This window comes from Elephantulus edwardii, unplaced genomic scaffold (genome assembly GCF_000299155.1).
Source record: "Elephantulus edwardii isolate Elephantulus edwardi_28Jun2011 unplaced genomic scaffold, EleEdw1.0 scaffold00191, whole genome shotgun sequence".
Classification (NCBI taxonomy): domain Eukaryota; kingdom Metazoa; phylum Chordata; class Mammalia; order Macroscelidea; family Macroscelididae; genus Elephantulus; species Elephantulus edwardii.
In genome coordinates, this window is record NW_006399941.1 from 1,336,722 (window position 1) to 1,343,777 (window position 7,056).

The 7,056-nt window shown below is 40.0% G+C and overlaps 1 pseudogene; it reads left to right on the forward strand.

Moving 5' to 3' along the window:
- Positions 1–4,050: 4,050 nt before the first annotated feature.
- On the forward strand, positions 4,051–4,420 carry LOC102853663 (annotated as a pseudogene).
- Positions 4,421–7,056: the final 2,636 nt, after the last annotated feature.

The window sequence follows — 7,056 nt, forward strand, 5'->3', positions numbered from 1 at the left end:
AGGGAGAGAAAGGAAATGGGAAAGATATGATGTGAAAAACAATGTATGCAAACTTTGTAAGTAAACCAGTATAAAATAAAAATTTTTATTTCAAAAAATAATTCCAGTTTTCTACATTTTGTAGTGAACCTGGGTTCCTCTATTTTCTTTCTTGTGATTTTATGTTGATAATAAAATGCTAATTTTTGAACTGACTTTTTAATATATTTCAATCGCTTTTACATTTTATTCATCAACCTCAGAAACTATCTGCAAATTTCTATCTAAAGAACAGAAAATGGCACTTAGGGGCACAGAGCCTGAGTGTCTTTCTGAAAGGGCCAGAGGGAGTAAGAACAGCACAGCCCCTTGACACCTCGGAACAGAAAGCAGATAAAGCGCCCATAGCCCAGGCCCATGGTCCTTGTAGAACCACACCAGCAACAGCAGGAGGTCTGATATCCACTGGTGACTCAGAGACTTTACTCACCGTTGTTATACTGAGAATGAGGTTTATTGAGGAAATATGTTGGAGAGTGGGGGTGGCAAGGAATATCAGCCAAAGTAAATTCAGGTTTAGTCCAGCAGCTCCAAGTTGGATTCACAGTAAAACACAATTCCTTAATTCAGTTCAGCAACACCAATTTTTTTTAAATTTCTTAAAATTTTCTTCTTAGCCTCTGTTTTTCCTCACTCACCCAGCAAGTTTTGCAATAAGTCAGCTTCTCCTTCCATCAACCAGCAAGAACAGCAAAACCTTTAACTGTGGCCCTTATTTCAGGGCTCCTCTGCCACAGTTTCTCCACATCCACTTCTTTAAATACATATCCCAAAGGCTGGAAAAAGATGTCATGTTTAGTAGAGGAAGTCAGCAAAACTGAAATTCTCAATAAGATGGATTGACACAATGAATTTACCAATGATCATGAAAATAGTAGAGATTCTTTTTTCCCCCTCTCATTTATTCTAGGCTCTGCTTTATGTAAAAGGCATTGTTGTTGTTAAGTGTCATCAACACAAGTACGGCTAATTGTGACCTTATGAGCAAAAGATCTAAACCCTGTTCTGTAACTATCATCATTTCTCTAATGTTCATTGAGTCTCCAAAGGCATGTTGTTTAGGAAGTAGATGCCAGTCCTGCTTGCAAGCCTGTCTTAATCTGAGAGTTCCTCCAAACACTGTCCACCATGGGTAACCATTCTGGTATATGACACACCAGTGGCTTTACTTTAATTTTATATTCACTTCATTATTTTAATTCATTTAGTGTGTATAATCACTTGTTATGCAACAGAGAGTTGGACAATGACTAGGGAGGACAGAAGGAGAATTTATGCCTTTGAGCTGTGGTGCTGGAGAAGAGTATTGAATGTACCATGGACTGCAAAGAAAACAAACAGATTCATCCTGGAGAGGATTAAACCAAGCAGGTCCTTGGAGGCAGGGATTCTGGGGGGCTTCTTCTGACATACTTTGGGCATGTTGCAAGGAGGGACAGGTCCTTGGAGAGGGACATCATGCTTGGGAGGGTGGAGGGACAGCACAGGAGAGGAAGACCCTCTATGAGATGGATTGATTCAGTGACTGGGGTAATCGGGATGGTGTGTCAGAGACAATGCGATTGGCACAGGACAGAGCAGGGTTTAGGGCTGTTGTCCATAGGGTTGCTATGAGTTGCAAACGACTCTACAGCACATAACAACAACAACAACAACAACAACATCCACTTGTCTTTTTATTTTTGGTTTTCCTTCCATTCATCCCATCTCCTCTTTTTCTACTTCTTCCTTTCCTTCTTTCCATCCTTCATTCATTCTTATAAATTTCTTTCAATTATAAAATAGAACTTTACTAGTTCTTTTGTGCAAATAATCCTTGGCAATTCCAATCTTTTTCTCTTTTGATCAAGATGTCGCTTACTTCAAATCTTACAGATTTGAAGATTTTTGGGCTTTCTTTTTTATTTATTTTATCATTTTTTTGTGTGTACCATCAAAATAGATCTGACTGGTACAGGAGGAGATTGCCCCTCCTCCAGCAGAGCATCTGCTGGATTCTAACCGTGAACCTCTGGGATTGCAGTGCAGATTCTTGCCACTAGTTCACCAGAGCTCCCTTTTTTGGGTTTTCTTGTGTTGAGATGCAACCCATCATGAAGACTGTAACATCTGATCTTCACTAGTAAGTGCTTTTATCTCTGTTTTCTGTAAGCAAGGTTGTGACATCTGCATATTTCAGGTTATTAATGAGTCTTCCTCCAATCATGATGTCATGTTCTTCATATAATCTAAATTGTTTTAGGATTATTTGCTCAGCATTTGTATTTTATAAGTATGATGAAAGGATACAAGCCTTATGCATACTTTTCCTGAACTAAAACCATACAGTATTCCCTTGTTATGTTCAAAGAGTGATCCCTGCTTGGTTCAGAAGATGCATATAGGTTCAGCCTCAACACAACTAACTGTTCTGGAAATCTCATTCTGCTCAACATTATCCATAATTTATTATGATCCACACAATTGAATGTCTTCGTGTCATCAATAAAATACAAATAAATATCCCTCATTCCATGGCCTCTTCTGATTTGGCTTCAATTTCTGGCAGTTATAATTTGATGTACCACGTCGGCTATTATTTTAAATAAATTTTTATGATTTTAACAAATGTTTACAGAGAGGTTAAATTTTATTCATTCATTGTTGCACATTTTACCCCCTCTTCCGCCCTTCCCCTTCCTCAAGTTCATGGGTGTTTTTTTTAATATTCATTCATTGTTGCACAATTGCACTCTTCCTCCCCAGTTCTCTTTGCAATGGTGTATACCTCTTAATCTGGGCTGTTGTCATACATCTAACGCCTAATCATCTATTCCTTTTAGATAGTGCTTTCTTTAATCTGTCTTAATGCAATGATCACTATCTAGCCACTCTTAAACCTATTCTCCTGCCAATTCCCCATGTCAGACCTCCTTTAGTATGTGTCGTTTTGTGTCAGTCAGTTTTAAAAAAGTATTATCTGGGTTATTATCCATGGAAATCTCAGTCAAGAAATCAAAAGATTTGCGTAAATCTTCTGCCAAAGACCTCTTTAATATGACAAGGATATCAGTTTAAAGAGTAAGGTGTGCCTGATCCGAGTCAAGGTATCTCCAGGGGCTTCACATGCATGTGGAAGTTGGACAAATTATAAGGAAGGTAGAATTTGCCTCTGAATTGTGATGTTGGCCCAGAATATTTACTTTATTTACTGTGGCCTTTAGCTCTGGGCCCAGTAACATGAAAACTCTTCAGACTAGGGCTATTACCTGTGTCAGATGCTCCTGGAGCAATACCAAAGGAGACAGGTCCTACCACCTCTTCTGAGATGAAGCCTGGTGGGGGAGCTAGGAAGGACAGCAGGGAAGGGTCTTTACATACTAGCTGGGCTGTGCAGCTTGAAGAATGGGAAGGGGTGGCCACTGCCGAAGACTGCGTGATGTAGCCCTCAAGACCCATGAATCAAGACTCCCCCAGGCAGCTCTGTTCAGGCCAGTCTCTCTCTGCCCGACCCTTGATCCTCTGCCCTCCCCTCTCTGCTTGGTCCTCTCCACTCCATCTGAACCCTTCATCCTTCCTTCACTGTTACCCCTTTCTGCCCTGCCTAATTCCTTCCTCCTCCCTGCCCCTTCTCCATTCTGTCCTCTCCACTCCCTCTTCCTGTCCTGCCTCACCCCTCTGTCCTACCACCCTCTACCTGCACTCACCCCTCTGTTCTTTGTCTTTCACTTCAGGGAGACACAGAATTTTAATCAAATTTTTCAAAAATTTTTAAAATCTCTATACAATTATCATCTTATGTAAAGCTGAAATTGTGTTGCATTCACAATTGTCATGGAATAAAGATCACACACTGGGGGGGGGGGAACTGCCAAAAGAAAAAATCTACATTGGAAGAAAGGAAACAGAATGCACCTTGTAGAAAAGAATGGTGAAATTGCATCTTATGGAGTTTCGTCCTGCCTCATATGGGACCTGCCCCACGGAGATGGGACTTGCTATTTCTTTTCCTTACCTGGGTGTTAGGTCTCGATGACCTACTACAAGGAAGTACCCGTGACAGGCTTCAAGGAATTCACCCAGGCTGTACATCAACCCAATGGCAAGACCATTTCTGCCTACTTTATGGGTTCTAAGATGCTGAAGGGAGAAACTGCTGTCCTGACTGTGTGCGAGCTGAACCTGTCATTTGCGAAGGTGTGAAGCACATTAATGAAGGATATTTTCATGTATTGCCAAGTAGGAGAAAAACCTTACTGGAAAGTTCCCAACAGTGACTCCAGAAAACAAGCAGAAAGTAATTGCAGTGTCTATACTACTTAAATACAGAACACCTCAAAAACTAGGAGAATCTGAGTATCTTCAGGCCAGCCTTGTGGAGATGATGTTCTCTGAAGATTAAGATTTAATGATGACCATGGTATCTTAAGCTTACTCTGGAAATGCTATTCTTGCTTATTAAATACACAATGATGGTTAAAAAATAATTACATCTTGTATCCTTTGGGCATGTTATCAGGAGAGGCCAATCCCTGGAGAAAGGCATCTTGCTTGATAAAGAAGAAAGTTAGGGAATTGGAAGACCCTCCATGAGATGGATTAGCACAGTGGCTTCAACAAAGAACTCTGGTACAGTAGAGAAGATGACTCAGAACTGAGTAGTATTTTTTTTCAGAGAGAGAGAGTCACTCTGCCTTAAACTGACTTAATCAGGCTTGGAAAGGTGGAGGGACAGTGTAGGAAAGGAAGACCCTGGAAGAGATGGATTGATACAGTAACTGGGGCAGTGGGGGTTGCTGTGTCCGAAATGGTGAAACTAGCTCAGGACAGGGAAGGGTTCAGAGCTGCCTGACATAGTAGGGTCGCTATGGGTCACAGGAAATTCAACAGCATATCACAACAACAACATATTATATTAGTTGTTGTGGTTTTTTTTTATTGTTTGTTTGTTTTTTACTTTAAGCCTCTTGTTTAGAGTCCACAAGACCTCCTGGAGGACCTTTGTACTTTATATTATATTTTATTATTTTAATTTTATTATTTAATATAATAATATATTATTATATTTTGGAGGAACATTCTTCTAAATGGTACCAGTCTTCTGCCAGTTTGGTGTACTGAGGTAACTTGGGGTGGCTGTGAGGCCGAACCTTGTGCCATTGGGGTGTCAAATCGCATAATGGTTACCCATGGTGGGCAGTGTTTGGTGGAGCTCCAAGTTTAAGACGGATTTGGAAGCAGGAGTGGCATCTATTCCCTAAACAACATGCCTCTGGAAACTCTGTGAACTTTGAAAAATGACAATAATTATAGAAAGACTTCAGGTTTTTTTTCATTGTGTCACTATGAGTTGTGCTCAACTCAACAACAACAACAACAACAATAATAGTCCTTTCTCTAATCACTGTTCATTTTCAAGTTGGGCAGCTTCATCCAGTTCAGCTTATTGCTCAGAATTGTGTGAGAGCTAGAAGGAGAAAGCCATAAGCCTAGTTTCAACCATACTGCCTCAAATGGCTTTCTGGCTGGCTCCCTTGTGCTTTTGCTCCACGGCCATGTCTTTTCCAGGGCACCTGCATTTTCTCTGTAAGGAGGGAAGGACCAGGATGCTCAGCCTCTCTGGGTAGTGACTTGGCAGCTGAATTGGAATCCATATCCAAGCTAGCCCCAAGTACAGATCAGAAAAGTACAGTGGGCAGGAGTCCAGACTGCACTCAGTAACTATTAGCCATTGCTCTTCCCAAGCTTGTTATTGAATGCAGCAATTGCTATCAAGTCAGAATTGACTCAGAGCTTACCTACCATTGAGGATTTTTAGGCTGTAAATTACCTGGGAAGATATAACCCATCTTTTTTCCTTCTGAGTTGCTGGTAGGTTTGAACCAGCAGAGAGGTGCGGCCTTTAGTTTAGAAACTCAGATTCCTATGATCTAGTCCATCAGAGCTCCCTAGTTTATTGTCAAGGGTGGTATTGTTTTTATTCCCAACCATGTGCCTCTCGTATATTTATTACAAAGCTTCCAATCCCATCTGCTCTTCAGTGTCTCTGTGTGTTTGCAGATTTAATGGTTCCCAACAATGAGCTTAAACTTAACAGACTGTGAGGATGGCACAGGATCAGGCCGAGTTACATCCTATTGTGCATAGAGTCACTTTGAGTTAGAGCCCCCTTAGTGGCATCTAACAACAACCTTAAAGAGCAGCTGATGAAGCATTCCAGAGCTGTACCATCTAACAGTAGAGAACTCTGCAGACAGCATTGACCTAGAGTGTGAATCTACTTTTGCATCCTCCCAAATTTGTGAATAAATGGCCCTATATTTAGAAGCAATTATCTGTAGTATGGGATTGTGTCTGCCTCCTCATTTCATTAAGAAAAGAGCCCATCTTTTTGTTAGAACTTGTGTATCTTTGAGTTGATATTAAAGTAGAGTTTAGTACAATTATCTTTGTGTTACCATCTTTAGGCAGAAGCTCTTAGTATTTTTAAATCCAGGAATATCTTTAAATAAGGGAGAGAATGGTGAACTCTTTTCTCCACTGAAGCTTTAAATATGAAGACGTTATAAGAAGGATTTAAGAATTAATACAGTATTCATAAAAGGACAGTTTAAACCTTAATATCAGTTCCTAAGGGAGATTATTAAATTTCATTCCAATTTTGTACTTGTGACTAAATACTTTTTTATTTAGAAAGTAGTTTTGCAGTGAAAATGGAAGAATAGTAAGAAAATTGTGGTAAATACCTTTCAACAGTTCAACTGAGCATAAACATATTTTTACTATTTCTATGCAAATACAGATATTTTCTAATATGTTCTCCCCACAGGTAGCTCCTGATGTATGACGTATTCAAGTTATAATGAACCACATTGCCATTCTTCTGATTTTAGTGCATTCTTTAGGTGTGCACAAAAGAAGTTCAGGTGGCCTAATGCACTACATGTGACAATGCTAATCTAAAGGTCATTGGTTTGAATCTACCCAATGTTTCTCAGTAGAAAGATAAGCAGTCTCCCATAAATATTTAAAACCTCA